The sequence below is a fragment of the Herpailurus yagouaroundi genome, unplaced genomic scaffold, assembly GCF_014898765.1.
Source record: "Herpailurus yagouaroundi ecotype Mexico unplaced genomic scaffold, PumYag 28, whole genome shotgun sequence".
NCBI lineage: Eukaryota > Metazoa > Chordata > Mammalia > Carnivora > Felidae > Herpailurus > Herpailurus yagouaroundi.
The window spans coordinates 3520261-3539247 of NW_024412376.1; the positions used below are offsets into that span (position 1 = coordinate 3520261).

Consider the following 18987-nt stretch of genomic DNA (forward strand, 5'->3'; position numbering starts at 1 on the left):
GGAGCAAGAATCTGATTGCTTGATAGCTCCCTCTCTCTCTCCCTCTCTCTCTCTCTCTCTCCTTCCCTCTCACCCCCACCCCTTCTCGAGCTCTCTTTCTCCCCCACCCCCTACTTTTTCTACTCTCCCCTCCTCCCTCCACTGGACTCCCAGTCCTGACTGCGACCCCCCCACCCCCACCCCCGCCAGGCCCGGGGAGAGCCTTACAGGTTGTCAATGAAACATGGAATTATTTCCTTTGATGGCTTAGATAATAGTAGGAGCCAAGGCAATGAGTGAGGTCGGCTGAAACCAATGCAGTCCTGCCCGGGACTGGAGAGCCAATCGCAGGAGCAGAGGGCGGGGCGTCGGCGCCAGCAGATAATTGCTAAGTGCATCGCTAGCACAGTTGGGCCGAGCTGCCGAAAGGTCTGGTCGCAGAGACGGGAACGCGTAATCCTCAGCGTGCTCCATCCCGACAGCATCGTTCCACGGCTCGGCAGGGCAGCGAGCCTCTGGCCACCAGCCCCTCTGCTCCGCGGAAAAGGTACTCCTGCCTGCGTCCCGGGGGGTGCGGCTCCTGCTCTCCCCTTCTCAGTGGCTTGCAGTTTAGCTTATGTAGAGGGATTGCAGAAAGAAGAGAAAAGTTTAGGCGAGGAAACGTGACAGATATAGGAAATCACCATCTTTTGTTGGGATGAAAACAAGCTGACAATTTGGAAAACTTCTGCGCTGTCTAGAACTGGCTTTGTTTACTACTCTCGCAATTAGCTGCACCCAGGTCTGTGGAAATAGGTCTGGTCTTGGGCTAGGGTGACTGCACGGTTGGGGTGTAAATTCAGGTTTGCTGGGTGAAGGGAATTGGACCCCTGGATGTGCCGCTTCCTGGCGGACCCATCGTTGGGAAGCTGACACTGAGAAACATGACTGGTGGTTGGGTTTTCTCCATAGGGTCTGCCCCCTCTCCATTACCTTGACCTGCCTTCCCTCAACTATGTGACCTTCAACTTGGGCCCTTCCTCAAACTTCTGCGACCTTCTTCCCTCCTACTCCTTGCCCAGTCTGTCTCAGTTCATTTTGCTTGGTGGGGAAAAAAAATTTCCTGGGGGTGTGGGAGGCTGTCCTGTTTGACCTGATGGGCATCCGTGTGATACACAACTTGGGGAAAAACCAACGAAACAGTTGTCAGAGGAGAAGAAATAACTTAATTGATTAGCTCCCGAAAACTGGAAGACTTTCCAGGCTTGATGTGTCCTGAAATAGAGGGGTTGGAGCTAAATTGTATCCCGTGTGAAGGTTACACCCTTACCAGAAAAGGGCTGTCCAGTGCTAAGCCTGCCAAGGGCTCTGGGAGGTGGAGGCTGGTGGGAGGGGCAAGCTCTGAGGGGCTGGGTCTGTTTAGGTGCGCAGGTCCATCTGTGCCCCAGAGGGTGCTGGAGCCACCGTCTACACTGCTTCTGATCATTGCTATTTGAGCAAAAATGCTCGCCATGGTCAGCGGCTGGTTCAGCCTCGAAGCACCCTTGTGCATTCTAAATTGTGGGACCACAAGGGCCTCCCTCACTTGTTCTGAGACCCAGTTTTGAGTGTGGGGAAAACTCCTTTCCCAGAGTTTCTGCAAATGGGAGATGTTAGGTAGGTAGGCCTCCCCTAGGAAGCATGAAGAGAAGGTGATGAGCTTGGTCTTGAACTTCCTGCCTGCTTTGGCTCAGGCAGCTCCTATTTGAATGCCCTACAGCACTTCACCAGGTCTGTCCTCTGACCTCCTGGATGCTCTGAAGCTGCGGGTCCGGGACTGATCTTACAAGTCCTTGGGGCTTTAGCGGGGGTCAGGTGCATTGCCTCACCCTGATTTCTATCCTAGACCTGAAGCTGAGGAGTTCAATTCCCAGTCCTGGGAAGGATCCTCCAGCAACCCCTTGTCCCTATGACACCCTTGCTGCTGAGGTGCAGATGACAGTCCCCCTTCTCGGGCTCTCCAAATCACTTTCAGTGTTTAATTCTTCTTTAATTGCCACAACAGGTCCCCCACCTCCATTAAGCAGCTATTTCGGGTGGCTGCTGTTATTGTGGGAGCTCTACTCACAATGGTTAAAAAAAAAAAAAAAAAAAAAAAAAAAACCCGCTGCCTGACTTTTTTTTTTTTTTTTTTTTTTTGGTCAGGATACAGTCAGCTTTCTCTTCTGCACATGTTGTCTGACAGTAAACACAACAAACTTGCAGCCCTGCAAATTATGCCTTTGTGTTTGGGAGCCTGGAGTAAACTCAGAGCTTTTATCTGCTGTTTGGGGCATATTTGGCCACACACCTTCACCCCTGTGGTCTGTCTAGGGCACGTGAGCCCCAGAGAGCCCTGGAGAGGCAGCACCTAGCAGGTGGGGGGGGGGGAGTTTGAAAGGGGCACTTTGATTTTCAAGAAGGCAGTCATAAAGCTGGAAAATGCTTTTGAGTTCAAGGGGGTGCCTGGAACCAAAAAACCGGTAGCAAAAATTGAGGGTCCTTTCAATTGATGCTGAGCTGCCAGATTTCTATCATGATAGAGGACATTCAAAGTAAGGCTTTTAAACCAGCTCCTGAATGGTGACTCATGCAGGGAGAGGAAAAAGGCAGGGTGGGGGAAGGGGGCAGAGGGAGCTTGGAAAGTGCAAGTGGGACACACTGGAACACTTGCCTTCTTCCTCCTCCTCATCCCTCTTCCTTGTAGTTCCCCATTTGGAACAAAGATTATTAAAATAACAACTCTAGACTAAAAAAAGCATAATAGGAGCTGAAGAATAATTGATGAAATGCAAAACACCATCCCTGCAACTTCACCTTGGATGGGGCATGAAATCCAGGATCCAGCCACACCGCTGTGATCCACTTTGGAGAATTCATTCTCTGGTATCAGGTTGATTAGTTCCTTGGGAAGCCTGGCGCAGGTTTATGTGTGAAGGGACTGATTGGTGCTCAGAAAATTGCATTTGTTACTTGTTATTTCATCAAACATGGTAGCTGTAGCCAGAATCCTGGGCAAGCGCCATCCATAGGTCTAGCATTTTCTCCTCTCCCCAATTGGGCAACAAGGTTTTCTCTCTTTTAACTACTGTGCTAAGCAGGGGTTATCTCTTTGTGTGCCTTCACAAGCCCTGGGTGACTTACCTGGCAAGTCAAAGTCCCTTCCTTACTTTTCTGTTCCTCTTTTCTGTCATCTCTTTTCATCATGAACACATCAGTAAATAATCTCTTTGCAACCTACTTTGATCTCGTCATTTTGTGCCAATTTTGCTGTTAAAGAAATCTGTCCCCTGAAACCCTGAAAAAAGGATTGAAAACATATGAAAATTTTTATCAGAGAAGAGCCTTTTAGTCTTCCTATTTGAACATTTAATTTTGTTGTTTTGGGGAAATCAAATAAGCACGTTTATTGTGTTAGGCGTTTTTGTAAAGGGCCGTTGAGATGTCTTCTTTTTTTTCTTGGGTAGTTGCGTGAACTCCCCGGTTACCCTGGGGGTGTGTGCGTCTGGAGGTTTGAAATAATCTGGAGCATCCCCTGAAAGGTGAGGAGATTGGAGCATGATGCTTCTGTTTATTCATCACGGGGTGAAGGCTGTTTGGAAACCTGGGCTCTGAAATGTACGCACCACACACGGTTATTTTCTTTCGTTATTCTTCACTTTGGAAGATTTCGTGGCCCCAAATGATTAGTAATAGTTCACCTGACTTACTTTTCCTTATGCACATGCGCCCTACCTCCCTCCCCATTATGGAGCTGTTGCACACTGAACAATCTTACTTAATCTGGTATATGCCTCTCTTTCTTCCTTCCCTTATGATTCTTCCTTCCCGTCACTTAAGGGCATCCTAGAGGTTGAGATTTAATTTTAGACAACCTGCTCACCTCACTTCTGGAACACTTAACCAGGGGAAGTCAAGAGTTCTGGGATGCACATGGAGTTGCCCTGCGGGAGCAGTGAGGCAATCCTTCACCACGTTCGGTTCCATGCAGACCTTACAAGAGTGCCTGTGGTGGTGCAGTCACCCCTTGGGAGGCAGGTGGGGCAGATGTACTGAGCACAGACCTGTTAGACGCATAGGGATTCCACCAGGCATGACCCTTACTGTTCCACTATCCTGCGGCTCGCCCACCCGCAGTCCCCATGCATTGGACTGACCTTGGAGACATTAGCCAGCAGTGATCTGTGCCTGTCATTCTCCCAATTTCTTTGTTCCTTGTTCTCTTCTCACCCCTAAATTTCTCTATCAAGAATTAGAAAGGATCAAATCTACTTATTCATACTATGGTGTAAATAGTTAAGAGTGGTGCCACTTATGCAGGTATTTGAGTTCTAAATGGAAATCCAAGATGTTTAGAGTGGAGTTGCAGACATCTGCCTTGGGATTTGGAAGATAGAGTTTGGATAGGGAGTGTCTGGGCAGTTGTGAGCCTTTGCTTTTCAGTTAAGGCTGGTCCTGCTCTTACCACATCAAGGACACGCTACAGGCACTCAGAGCCCCGTGCTGGCACTATTTGGGGTCTGGCACCTGGAGCTTGATCCCTCAGACTTGACCTTGGGTGCTGCACTTATTTTCCCTCTCTGACCTCAGTTTCCTTGTATATAAAGTCAGGGGCTTGGCCTATGTCCTCATGATCTCTTTCTGCTCTGACCTTCTCTCTGGATTTTGCCATTGGAGTCCTACATCCAGCTCTGTTATGGCTCTGGGAGGACTTGGAGCTTGCAGAGCATCCTCCAATGTGGGCCACGGTGCTCAGTGATGCTTTCAGAGCCAGAATCCGTGGAGGCAGGTCGGAGGGACGGTGGGTGCTCTGCCACAAGAAAAACAGGCTGAGGGTGATGTAATAACTGATTTTGGTTTAGGAGGGGATGTTATATGGAGGATGGCGACCAGCTGTTCTCCATCTCCAGTAGGATTGAACGAGAGAAAATAGACAGAAATTGCAGCAGATGGACTTAGATTAGGTATGAGGAAGAATTTTCCGTCAGCAAGAGTTGTTAAAAAGGGAAGGTTGTGGAGCCTCCGTGATGATCTTTAGGAAATGGATAAGCAGAAGATTCAGCTGGAGGAGGAGGCAGAAGGAGGGGCCCGTCTGGCCCAGGGATCCTGGCCCTTTCCCGAGGGGGGGCCCTTTTTGGTTGCTCAGAAGCCTCACCTTTGCTCTGGGGCTACCAGAGTGGCTGAGAGCTGAAGTCCTTGGGCCAGCAGGGCCGGCCAGGTGCTGCCTTTACTGGCAGGTCCTGTCTACTGCTTGAGACCCTCTCTTCAAGTCTAATCTTTCACTTTCAGGTGTGGCAAATGAGGCCTGGAGAGGAAGCAGGCCTCGGTGGCCTCCTCACACACTGACCCATGGCAGAGCCAGAACCAGAATCAGCTCCCCCTTGCTTCCAAATTGAATAGACCATTTACTTTTTCTGGGCTCCTGATTTTTCTCTAAGCAAATGCTGGAGACAGGGGCACCTGCAGTTAAGCAGTATTTATTGAGTGCCTGTTACTAGCATGGTGTACTTACTCAACTCCACCTTCCCTGATTTATACAGCAAACCGTTCAGCTCCAGTCAGTGATTGGGCAGCACTACCATGAGCCCAGGGCTGGACAAACGCCTGCCAGAAACTGCAGCAGAAAAGAGGGGATGAGGGTGCAGCGGGAGGATGAGGAAGAGTGATATGAAAAAAAAAAAATATTTACTCTGCATCTTACGGAGGTGAGAAACTTTAGACGTCTAGTTCAAGCTCCTTGCTGGATGAATGAAACGAGACGTCCCCAGCACACATAAGATCTGGATAAGACCCTTATATCATCAGTTACCTTTATAAAATGAAACAGAATTTGGAATTTCATTCAGATTGTCATTTCTAAGAGAAGCTTCTACAACGTGGGGCTGCAATTCCACATTTCTTCCAGCCAGACTTGAGTTGTTTCTGGGCACGTACATCTCTGGGGCATGCTTGGAGGCCCTCCAGGGAGGCCCAGGGCCAGAGCCTACAGCGGCGAGGGGGTGGGTGGTCTCAAGGCCCAGAGGCAGGCTCCCTCTGGTGTCAGGGGAGGAACAGGACGCTGCTGTCCAGCCGGCAGCCTTAGGATGAAAACAGCCTCAAGCTCTCAAGAATCAGGCAGAGAGGCTGTGCGGGCTTTGCCTTGCAGTGGCTTGAGCCTTGTAGGAAGCAAGATGAATTGGTGAAGTGGGCACCACAAAGTAAATTCATAGTTAAGAAGTGCACGTGCGTAGTCGCTGAGTAAAAGGAAGGAAACACGGAGGTCTGTGCTGGGCCAGCTACGGGCCGGCAGGGGGTGTTCAGGGCATGTCTCTGTGCTAACCAATGCATTCCGAGCGCTCTGCCCAGCACTCAGGCAGGCACTAGGGAGTCTATCAGGAACGACCTAGGTGTGTGTGATCCTTGTCCTGTGGGAAGTTGCCTGGGAAGACCAGCAGCCCCTGAGGCAGCCCAGCAGGACATGTGCCTGAGGAACTGCCAAGACAGAAGGTGCAGGGGGAACCGAAGGGGAAGAGCGGACAGCAGGTGCCAGGGGCCAGGCTGCCCAGGTTGTGAGACAGGCCTGAAGGGTGGAGAGAGCTGGGGTAGCTGAGGGAGAGGAGCGGGTAGGTAGCACAAGAAATGACAGAAAGCCAAGGGATGTCAGAGCCTGTCTTCAGAAGGTGAAAGTGCCTACAGCCACAGAGAGAACCTCGAGAGATTCATCAGAGGAGTGGGCTAACCCAGGGCAACCTTGTCTCAATCCCACTGCCATTGTCCCTTTCCATCCAGAACGACACTCAGCTGACTTCACATTTCTGCCCTCAACTTTGGTGCCATAGACTGCACTAGGACACAGCAAGTTCTTGTGGGCGTGATGGTAGTAGGTCCTGGATGCAGGGTACACATGGTTAGCCTTACTTGGCATGGTCAGAGGATTCCTCTTGGGGAGAGGAACACCTGAGAAATAAATAGGATCCCACCAGGTGGATGGAGAGGTGAGAAGGAGGGCAGCCACATTTGCAAGACTCAGAAGCATGAAACAGCACAGTGTGTCAGAGCCCTATGAGTAATACTTGGGTGTTGCTACATCTTGAGCACATGAGGTTTGTTTTTGGGGGTGCAGGAGAGAGAGGGGGTGGAAGTGTCCCCAGGTAGGGAAGGACCAGCTGGCCAGACTGAGGAGCAGAAGGGTTTTAGGCAGGGAAAGGCAGTCACATTTGCATTTAGGACAAAGGAATTGTGGAATGGAGAGTGGGGGTGAGTTTTGGGAGAGGCAAGGCTGGGCTAGAGAGGCTGGTCCTGAAGTCATTTGCTGCGGTTTGGGTGAGCAATGATGAGGGCCTGAAGGGAGACTGTGGCAATGGAAGAAGAGAAGGGGACAGCATCAAAGGGCGATGCTTTGACTTCTTAAGTTATACTTGATCAGGCAAAAATGAAGAGGAATCTTTCATCCCTTAGAGGAGACGCTGACAGGTGGCAAGGAAAGGTCACATGGGTCGATGACAGAGAGAGCAGTGCTCCCCACTGAGGACAGGGCAGGAGCAAATGGGCTCCAACAACAGGAAAAGGATATAAGCTAGACTTTAATGCCTTAATGGAGGGATTGTTAAACACGGGGACAGGGTCAGCAAAGACGGCTATGGACTAATTCTCTTCTCTGTAGAGTATTCAAAAATCAGTCTGTCCCCTGACAGAAAAGTGAGCAAAGGGTGTGAATAGGTAGCACAAACAAAGAGAAAACAAACACAAATGTCCAGAAAAAGACGTACTGGTGTCCAACCTCCCTAATAACTAAAATATTACTTTAAAAACAAGGTATCCTTATCCACCTACCAGCTGAGCAAAAATGAAAATAAAATGCCCCGTGTTGTTGAGATGCCAGGAAGTGGACATTGGCAGACGTAGCTGATGGGAAGATCATTTGCAGACACGGGAGTCATGTCTCAAAAAGATACCCTTTAAACCAGTAAGCAGTTCGTCTTCTAGGAATTTTTCCTACGGAAATAATCAGAGCTGTGCAAAATAGTTCTAATCAAGGATATTCCTTTCAGCATTATTCATTATAACAAAACATTGTATGGGGGGATTAATTAAATCTAATATGGCTCATCCATAAAATGGAAATCAAGGAAGCCATTAAAGTTACATTGAATAATATATAAGGATATGGGAAAATGCTAATAATGTGCATCAAGTAAATATAGGCTTAAAAGTAAATAGAGTAGAAATGCAATTTTGTAAAAAAACAAAAAACAAAAAACAAAAAAAAACGCATACAGTCCTGAAAAATAGAATGGAATGCAATATATCAGAGTGATAACAGTGGGTATCTCTGGGTTTTAGGAAACACGTGATTCTTTTATTAAACTATTCTGTATTTTCCAAATTTCTTAGAGTAAATAAATGTGTTATCTTACACACCAGACAAACTTGCTTTTTAAATCAGTTACTCAAACCACAAATGCTCTGGCAGGGACTATATATGTAGCAATGTGTCAGGCACTATGCTGCCCACTAAAAGTCCTAACATGGGGCGCCTGGGTGGCTCAGTCCTTTAAGCATTTGACTTTGGCTCAGGTCATGATCTCACGGTTTGTGAGTTTCAGCCCTGCATCCAGCTCTCTGCTGTCAGCAGGGAGCCCGCTCAGGATCCTCTGTCCCCCTCTACCTCTCTCTGTCCCTCCCTACCCCTCTCTCTCAAAAATAAATAAACATTAAAAAAAAAAAGTCATGCCAGCCAGGTGTCCTCAATCCATTTGGTGAGATCAGATAAATGCACCTGCTAGTCACATGCTACCCTGCGAAAAGTCTGCTTCAGATGTTGAGGGTGCAGGATCTCTGTGCAGGGAATGGTGCCCATGGGCAGTGGCGACCTTCCCCCTTCTTCTTCACCTCCTCCCCCTTCCACACACGTCCCCAGCCTGTCCCTTACAGTGGTCAGACCTAGCTTAGCCCGCAGCGGGTGTGTTTACATGCATCTGCAGATGTCCTAGGTGGACAAGTTGAGGCTCAGAGAGGCTATGACTGTGTCAGGGTCGCCCGTCTTCACGGGTGGCAGAGCTTGGCAGCAGGGAGCCCGTGTACCCTTTCTCGAGGGGGCCGTTTTGTAGGGCTTCTTGTGTTATTGGGGACAGCTGGCAGATTTCCAGTGGGAAGGTGTGGACCACCCTCCCCTCCTTCCCAGAAGCCATGCCTTGTGCTTGATTCACTTATTAATTGAGACTGAGCGAATGCATCGACGGCTGTCATGCTTAGAGGAGGGACTCTGGGTGCAGGGGTCTCCGGCGGTGCCCTCGCGGTTCTGCATCCTGCCCCTCATTTGCTGTTTTTCCAGACCGCCTTTGCCTCCTGAGCTGCTTTCCTTTGTTACGTAAACTCTGGGCAGCCCGAGAGTCCCCCTCTCTGTGGCAGTCACAGCCGGCTGGCCCCGCGGTGTGTGCCCGGGCTGCATGGGGGGTGACTCCGAGGGGCACATCCTTAGGGCTTTCACAGGCTTCACTGGGAAAAGGGGAGAAGCCTGCTAGAAGGTGGGGCTGGGTGAGGAGTGGTGCGGGCCCGGCTGATTTGCTGCTCTATTTATTTTGATAATAACACACGTTTGTACGGTGTTTTGTGCTCGCAAGCCTCAGAGGCGGATGGGGCAGGCGTCCTCATCCTCACTGTGCACAGGGGGGATTGATACTGGGAAGGGCGAGCCACTTGCCTCGGTTTGGGTGGCAGAAGAGCTGGCATGGAAGGAGCCTGCAGACACCCCCCTACCTCCTGACAGACAGGGGCTTCTTGCTGGCCTGCATGTCCTGGGTGCAGTGATGGGGGGACACAGTACCCCGTGGGGCCCTGGCAGATACTTGATGAGTTGATGGTGGCACACATGTGAGGTGACTTCCAAAACATGGGTGCATCTGGCTGAGTCCTGCCCTGAGGGCCAGTCCCGGAGGTGCCGAGAGAAGTGGATGCCAGTGAGAGAACGTGTGTGGTCCCCAAAGTCTGATGGAGGCAGAAGGGCCTGCGCCCTGAAAGATGAGGGCAATTTGGACAGAAGGAGGCACATTCTGGGTGTGAGTGGCCATCTGAGGCCAAGAGCCAGCATGCGATGTTGGGAGCTGCTGAGGGGTCATGTGGCTCAGTCAGGGGGGGATTGGGAGAGTGCCTTGGCATCTCTCATCCCAGGCTTTGCTTTATTTTTGGGACTCCCTCCTATGTAATAAGCTGGGCACAGTGCCACTGGGCGGGAGGAGGAAATGAGTCGGGGTTCTCATGTGGATTTCCTCCTTCTCGCTGCCTCTCTTGGTTTTGCTCCTGCTGAACATGAAATTTCCCTGTAGGGTTCTGGGAAGACAGGAAGGGGGATTGGGATGGTTCCTATTCTACCACGCCTCCCCTGCCTACCTGGAACTTCGGTTTTCCAGAATGGGAGAAGGGGAAGGAAAAGTTATGAGCCAACAGGGAAAGCAAGAAAAAGGGAGCAGGGTCGGGGAGTAGGTGGGGAACTCAAGAGGGATGTTTGGAAGTGAGGTAGAATTTCTAGCACACTGAAAAGCAGAAGCATAGCCTCTGTCTAAATTGTAGATTTTTAAGTGTGATAAGACACAAATAAGACAGGAAAAAGAGTCTGAGACTACCCTTTATTTTCAGATTTTAAAATGTTTGTTTATTTATTTATTTATCTATTTATTTATTTATTTATTTTGAGAGCGAGAGAAAGAAAGAGAACATGAGCAGGGGAGGGGCAGAGAGAGAGGGACAGAGAATCTGAAGCAGGCTGTGCGCTGTCAGTGTAGAGCTGATATGGGGCTCGATATCATGAACCTGAGCTGAAACCAAGAGTCAGATGCTTATCTGTCTGAGCCACCCAGAGGCCCCTATTTTCAAATTGTTAAGCACTTGGTCCTCAGACTCATTTTGCAGAGGAAACTGCAGCATGGTGTGGCCAGCAGTCAGTGGGTAACCCTGGTGGTGGATTGCAGCCTGATGCTCTCTGTCTGCTGTGCCACCCCCTCTGGGCCTAGACCTGGTGACCATGAGGGTCTATGGGAGAGCAGGAACAGGACTCCCTCTACCTGCAGAGTGGCCCTTCTCCATTTCTGCATTCTGCTTTCTCCCCATTTCCAGGAGGCTCTGCAGAGAGGTGCTGGGAGCAGCAGGAGGGCAGGCTGCTTGTCGCTGGGGACCAGGGTGCCTGTCCATTCCCTGGGACAGGTCAGTGAGGGATGCCACAGGCAACTGGGCCGGGAGAGCTTGAGGCCATGGCCCTGTTCTTTGATTTCACCATGATGGAAATGATGTGCTTCTCTCTCTCATCCTTCAGTTACCTTAACAGGGACGTGAGCTCCTGAAATGTTATGTGTTCATTTATTCATTGCTCAGAACATTGAGAACTGACAATCACAGTTTTCTAAGCTTTTAGAATGAGTAGTGGACAGAACTGACCCAGTCCCCATCTACTCAGAGCTTATATTCCAGTGGAGAAGACAGATAGCAAACAAGTAAGTCAATATGTAGGGAGGCTGATATGTGAAAGGGGGGAAAATGAATCAGAGCAAGGGAATGGAGTGTGTGTGTGTGTAAAGGGTATGTCCAGGAGGGTCTCAGTAATAAAGTAACACTGGAGCAGAGACCCAGGGCCGTGGAGGGTGATCCATGCAGATATTTGGGGGAAGGGCAGTCCACACCAGGAGAGGCCCTGAAGCTGGAGACACTTGTAGTGTCAGATGTAGCATTGAGGTCGAGGTGAGCTTCACTGAACCCCTGGAAAGTTTTGAGCAAAGGAGTAACATAGTGTAGGATTCAAAGGGATCAGTCTGGCTGTCTGGTACATGCCCTAAGAGCATACTATAGGAGAGCTATGTCGAGGCAATGATCCTGGCAGAGCGGGTGGTGGCTTGGATTAGTAGTAGCAGTGGGGAGTGAGGAGCCCTCAGATTCTGGATATATTTTGAAGGTGGAACCAGCTGGATTTCCTGATGGGCTGAATGGAGGGTTTGAGAGAAGGAGGATTCAAAGATGACTTCCAAGACTTTTGGCATGAGATGGAAAAGTTTGTGGAAGGAACACACTGGGGGAAACAGGAGGTGAGACATTTGTGTTATGGAGATGTTAAATATCTAAATGAAATGCCTGCTAGTCAGTTGGGTTATGTGTCTAGAGTTCAGATAAGTTTATGCTAGAGAAAAATCTTGGGAGTTGTCAGTGTATTGATAATATTTAAAATATGGGACCAAAGGAGATAACCTCAAGAGTGAGTGTAGATAGAGAGGAGGTATAAAGACTGAATTCTGGGAACCCCAATATTTACAGATCTAGAATAGGAGTTGGCAAACTTTGCTGAAGAGCCAGATAGGATTTTAAACTTTGTGGGGCCATGTGGTCTTTGCTGCAACTAGTGCCCTTTGCCTTTGTAGCACAAAAGCAGCCACAGACAACATATAAATGAATGAGTGTGGCTGTGTTCAGTGAAACTTTGTTTACAGAATCAGGCAGTTGGCCCGCAGGCTGTGTTTGCTGACCTTTGTTCTAGGACTCGAAGATGAACCCGCAGATGAGACTGAGAAGGAGCAGCCTATGGGATAATGTTGCCTCAGAAACAAAGGGAAGCATTTTCGAGGGGGACTGGTCACCTGATCACAGACTGCTGGTGCGTGAAGTAGGTGGGGACTGAGAATTGAACACAAGTGTGGAAGCCATCAGTGTGCTGATGGTACGTGAGGGGAGGCCCTGTCGGTGCTGGTTGGTGGAGAGGCATTGGAGATAGCACATGTAAACAACCTTCTGGAAGAGTGGGGTTGTGAGGGGTGCAAGGAGATGGAAGATGAACTGTAGAGGTGTGTGGGGTCAAAGTAAGGATTACCTCCTTAAAATGGGGAAAATATCAGGGTGTTTGTATGCTGGTGGAAACCATCCAGTCAAGAGCATGAAGGTGACATAGGAGAAGGCGGGGAGAAGTGCTGGGAGATGGTCCTGAGGGAGGAAGGGAGGGGCTGGGATCCAGTGAATGGGGCGGGCATGGCCTGGCTGCTGAGGGGACAGCCAAGGGGGAGGGAAGGACAGCCATGGTCAGAAGGCAGTTGGGTGTGTGGGTGGACGTGGGGTGTGGTGGGGTGGGTGGAGATCAGAGTGGTGACTCTCTCCTGTTGCTTCATTCTGTCAGTGAGTAGGAAGGAACATCAAGGGCTGGGAGGTGGGGAGGGGCCCTCGGCCAAGAGCCCCGGAAACAGATGTCCCCTCAGCACAAGGGAAGTGGGACGTGAGATAGTGACAGAGGGTCTGAGTCTCTAAATCAAAATTAAAAGCTTTGTGCCGATGCCATCACTTGAGCTTTTCACTGTAAAAGGGGCCCTGTAAATTCTGAAGAGTTATGACTGAATTAATAAGGCCAAGATGAGGTTGTGGATGGAAAGTCCTCAAAAAATAGTCTCAGATTCCCATGGGCCTGGAGCTGCCTACCCAGGTAGCTCTTGTGTGGCTGTATTTTTTTTTTAATTGATCTATAATTGACATATAACATTATATTAGTTTCAGGTGTACAACATAATGGTTGATATATGAATATATTGTAACATGATCACTATAATAAGTCAAGTTAAATCCATCATTATGCATTTTCTTTCGTTCTTTCTTTCTCTCTCTCTCTCTCTCTCTCTCTCTCTCTCACAATTGAATTCTCAGAAAATGGAATTGCTTATTGGAGTTTCTGTAACTCCTCCTCTGAAATCAGACAGTTGTGTGAGGTGAGAGAGATCGCTGGCCTGGGGTTAGGGAGAGTTAGGGGAGGCTCTCTGCACTTTTTTCCCCTTTCCTCCTAAAGATTTTTTATTTGAGACTTCTTCTTATTATTTTTTTTTATATCTTTTTATGAGGCAGAAGAGAGGAGGAAAGGAGAGGAAAATTCTTTCTCTAATTTTTACCTGCAGACATTATTCTGGGGAGAAAGGGACCTACCGAAGGTCCTTGATCTAAACGTGGAGTAGAACCCATAAGGTGGGGGCTGAGCCCTCTGGTGTCTTCCTCTCAGATGCCCTAGGACAAGGGGAGAAGTCCTTGCAGTTTGAGAAGAAACCCCTCATGTAAACTAGGAAGAAATCGAACATCTCCTTAGTGCTAGTTAGATACCTGAAGGAAGAGAACCAGGAAAACAGCCCAGGGGGAAAGCGGGACTGGTGGAAGGAAACGGACATTGGGGGCTTTAGAAAAGAGAAGAATCTAAGATCACAGACCCAGCAGAAAAGCAGGGTGGGTGACTTACCTCCCAGACTGTTCTGTGTGCAGGACTGAAGGGGTAACTTCAGTTTGAGGGCAGCGGGGGTTGCTCGGGGGACTTCCGGAAGTGTGCCAAGGGACCAGGTTTGCCTCTATGTGCTGTCAGGACAGTCCAGGAAGGTGTGTGGCCTTGTACAAAACCTGGCACATGTAGGACACACACCTGCCCCCGGGCCCATCTGTATTTCGGAGACGGCACTTTTCTTGGACGGCCAAAGGTCCAAACACTGTGCACACTTAGGATGTGAGGTTGTTTGTGTGAGTGATAAAGGCAGCAAAGAGTGTGTGGTTCAGGGCTGACTGAGGAAGAGGACGCATTCATCTTTTCTCCAAATCTTATTTATGATGGTCTTTCAGAGATAAGGTAGAGAATATGGAAACACAGAGGTATAGGTGCCCAGAGTCCACCTAAACCCAAGTTATTTCCACAGGCCTGGCTCAAGGAGTCCGTGTGGCTGTTCCAAACCTTAGTTTCCCCCCTCTCAAATACCTAATGATACCCATCTCATAGATGGGTTGTAGGGATTAAGTGGAATAGCAGTCATCGAGTATTCCACCTAGTGCCTAGAATATAGCAAGGTTGCGGGAATCTGTGGGAATGTGGGGTGACAATGGTGTGGGTGGGAGGGGTGCCTTCTCTCTAAGGCTGGGCCAGGATGGTCCCGGCTAGCGGGCTGTGGTGAGCAGCAGCCAGATCATGGATTCCATGTGGTTCTGCTACAGCAGCTATCCCAGGATGGTTAGTTAAAAGGTCGGAATCCCCGTTTCTGGGTTTCAGAGCTCAGATGCTTCTTCTCAACATTGCTGGTCAAGGTACCAGAGAGGAACAATATAGAATTGCCAAATAGTGCAGTGCCTTCAAAAAATAAATCTTGGGGAAGAAACTCTGAAAGCTGCAAGAACCATAATATTGAAAGAGATTTAAAGGGAACCAAAATCCCTGCAACGCTTAGAACAGCAGGAACATAGATTTCTCACACTAATCAAGTGATTTGTGGGAAAATCCTATCCATCTCCCTAACCTGAACTGAATCAAGCAAATGATGGCTGTGAGTTGCAGAGTGAGCTCTGAGGCAGGCTCAAGGCTGGTTTATGACCCTGCAGAACTTTCCTGCGGCATGAATTCTAGGGCAAGCAGGTACCTCCCGAGGAGGGAGCCTCCCCCCTTAGCTGGCTCCCTTCCAGCTGTCAGCGTGGGGCAGTTTGGGGGGTAGGAGGGTGTTCCCCTACCTGCCCGAGCATCTGGGGCTCTCATCCTTCGAGAGGTTTTTGCCTGTGTTGGGGGGATGGGTCCCCGAGGAGTGACGGTGGTGGACAGGTACCGGCCTGTGCACTTAAACGTGGCACTGACTTAGGAGCTGTCTGTCAGGAGATACTCCTGTCTCTGTCCGGAGAGAACACTTCTTGCTCTGCCTCCTGCACATGAAGGAGTGGATGCCCCAGTAGAATGGGCCCTTGCCAGAGCTGCGTTTTCTGGCCCTTCCATGTTGTCTGGCCCCATGGGGTTGATATTAAGTATCACTTTTTTGACTGTGTGTGGATATTTCCCAGTCTGGGTTTAGTTAAACTCCAGGGCATTCGGAGCAATCTCAAGCAATCTCAAGCAAAGTCAAGCGGGTTTAGGTGAGGCCAGTTTAAACTTTTTGCAACATGGAGAGGAGACATTTGATGTGTCACACTTGATGTGCAGGGAGATGGGTGGGTGGTTGGGCTGGGCTGAGGAAGGAGGGGCTGGGGGGTGATGTGTGAATCTTGGCACAAGCCGGTAGTGTCAAAACATCCAAAATGCTGAGGGCTGTTTTTCTACACAGAAAAATAACATTCATTAGAGTTCAGAGAAAGAGAAATACAGTGGCTAGAAACACAAGAAAAATGTGTGACTCTAGCACTAATCAGCAGAGTCGAACAGGTAGACAGATAGGGCTTTCAGGCTTCGATCCTAGCTCTGAAAGTTAGCTACTCGAGCTTGTGAAAATCACTCAGGTGGGCCTCAGTTTCTCCTCCTGTAGTGCCTGGCTGAGGGGCCTACCTTGCACAGGGATGCCATGTGGTGGTGATGGAAGGTCCAGTCGAGCTTTACCGCTGATAACAATTCCAATAATAACAATAATAAAAGTGCTAATTAACATGGAAATGAGACGCCATTTTTCCAGCTATAAAATTACTGAAGGTTAAAAATGACATTCAGTAATGTTCAGTGTCATGGAGATATGATAGAATGGTATCAGGCCCTATTATTAGAACTGTAGTTGGTGAGGCCTTTCTGGTAAGCATGATTTTGGGGAGTTCTGTACTTTTGATTTACCTCTAAGGTTCTATCCGAAGGAGATAATCAGAGATGTGAAGACATATGAGTGTATAAAATTGTACACTATGGTGCTATTTATTTTTCTGAAAAACTGGAATCGGCTCTCTCCCATCACAGGAACTAGTTAAATAAATTATGGTACATCCATACAGTGGAGTAGTAGGCAGCGAAATAAAAATATGTGAAGAATGTTAGTGACATGAGACAGTGTCCAGAAAGCTGTAGGTTAAATATCTTCTAAACTTGCCTAATGAAATACATACCTGTGTGCATAAACATGAATACAGTGCCCCAGGAGGCTAATAGAGATTCTCTCCAGATGGTAAGATTAGGGATGTTTTTTGTTTTCCTTTTGATATTTTCTTATGCAGTTCTAAACATCTTATGGTGAGCCTTTATGAATTTTTATAGTAAAAGTAATAAAAATTACAGAGAGAATGTGAACTCCAGCACCCTGAGTGGATCAGGTTCTTGGCCTCTTTGGGAAGTGGTTCTCTGTGGATCCCGCCTTGTGTGGATTCCCCCGGAAGCCTGTTGGGAGGCTGTGTATGGATCCTTCTCTGCCCCCTCCCTGACCAATGTGGAAGAAACAAATGTTGTGGAGATAAAAACAGACATTTAGAAATGAAGAGGCAGAAGTGGGTATGTTGTGAAGACAGAATCAAGCAGAGTGGAAGCCTGCCCTCGTGTGCTGTCAGCCCTGAAATCCAGTAGCTTCCCGGGAGCCACAGATGGTAACAACCCACGTGTATAGTCACTACCAAAGCCATAGCCAGACTGAAACCTGCTGCCCTCTTTCCTTACGGTTGTCACTAGGAAACCAGAGAGAGGTTCTCTTTTTTTTTTTTTTTTTTTCAAAAAAAAATTAACGTTTTAGTTTTTGAGAGACAGAGAGAGAGAGAGAGCATGAGTTGGGGAGGGGCAGAGAGAGAGGGAGACACAGAATCTAAAGCAGGCTTCAGGATCTGAGCTGTTAGCACAGAGCCCGATGCAGGGATCAAACCCACTAACCTGAGATCATGACCTGAGCTGAAGTTGGATGCTCAACCGACTGAGCCACCCATGCACCCCGGGAAAAGGTTGTCTTAAAACAGCAGCCCTGCCCACATCATGCTCACAGAATGTGGGGGCTGGACATGCCAGGGGTAACATAGGAAGGGGCAGGGGTGTGTCACAGGACACAGCTGTCCCCAAGCCTGGGCCATGTTCCAGAGGTGTCTTACCTATTGCATCATGTGTGTTGAAGGACGGAGCATCTGAACAGAACGTTTGCAAATTTTAGAATTCATCAAGTGCACTCATGGAGCTGGCTGTTTAACAAAAATAATTCTTTTATTCAACAAATACCTTTAGAGGACACGTCATGTGCCAGGTCTTGGGTTAGGTGCTGGGTATCCCCTGGTGTGTAAAGCAGAGCCCTCAATCCTTGTGGAGTTTACTCTTTGCTTTTTTTTTTTTTTTTTTTTTTTATGTTGGACAATTTAGCTCTGATATAGATCTTTCAAAATCCAGAATTTTTAAAATATATTGGTTTTGCTTAAAGTAGGACACACTTGCTTTAGGTCTGCGAAATATTGTAGAAATAGTGAGTTTTTTTCTCTTAGTGCAGATGTCCCAAGTGTTATATAAGTTTAAATATTTTTCTTTAATTCATCCTTATGACATCTCTGAGAGATGGGGCAGGAACGGGGAGCTGCCTGCCTTCAAGTGAGGTGCAGGAAGGGACATTTTTGGCTCTAACTCTGGCCCTGCTGAAAACATTCCAGGGCAGCTGCTGACTTCAGTTCAATGAGGCTGTCTGTCTTGATTGACTGTCGATGGCCACTGGCCACTTGGAGGCCCTTTGCTGAGGAGATGCTGTGTGTTCTCTGCCCTCTGAAAACCATTCATTCATTCACCTCAGAACTTTTTTGTTTTGTTTTGTTTGTTTTTTTAAAGTTTTATTTATTTTGAGAGAGAGCGCATGCATAAGTGGGGGAGAGGCAGAGAGAGAGAGAGAGGGAAGAGAGAATCCCAAGCAGGCTGCTGGTGTCAGGCTGTCAGCAGGGATCACCTCCGAACTTTTTTAAACTTGAAATACACAATGGTTATTGTGTTATTTTTTCATTCCACTCAGCACCAGAATCAGGTTCCCGGAGATCTTCTGAGGAACAGGATTATGTTTAGCAAATGTAAATTGTAACTTTTATAAAGATTTGGCCTTCCTCTGTACAATGTGTTGTGACTTAGGTTTTTCCTGTCTGATTTGGAATGCACCCAGATGTTTTGCTTCTTTTAAAGATCTGACATGGCCATGGCCGGCTCTATAAATAGTACCAAACATCAGCTATAATGCTGGCATAATGCTGATATTTTTTCCTGCCACCCACGGAAAGTCTTGGGAGAAAATTCTGTCTGTCTCTCTTTCTCTCTCTCTCTCTCCACACACACACACACACACACACACACACACACACACACACACACAC

General features: G+C 48.4%; 1 protein-coding gene across 2 annotated transcripts in view; it reads left to right on the top strand.

Annotated features, from left to right (window-relative positions):
- Positions 1-364: 364 nt before the first annotated feature.
- The window catches only part of ZMAT4 (zinc finger matrin-type 4), a 347224-nt gene continuing 328601 nt past the window's right edge, over positions 365-18987 (top strand). The window contains exon 1 of one of the 2 annotated variants that reach the window (XM_040452367.1): positions 365-526. The gene's annotated coding sequence lies outside the window, so the exon portion shown is untranslated. The remainder of the gene's footprint in view (positions 527-18987) is intronic. The other variant, XM_040452456.1, reaches the window with a different exon arrangement.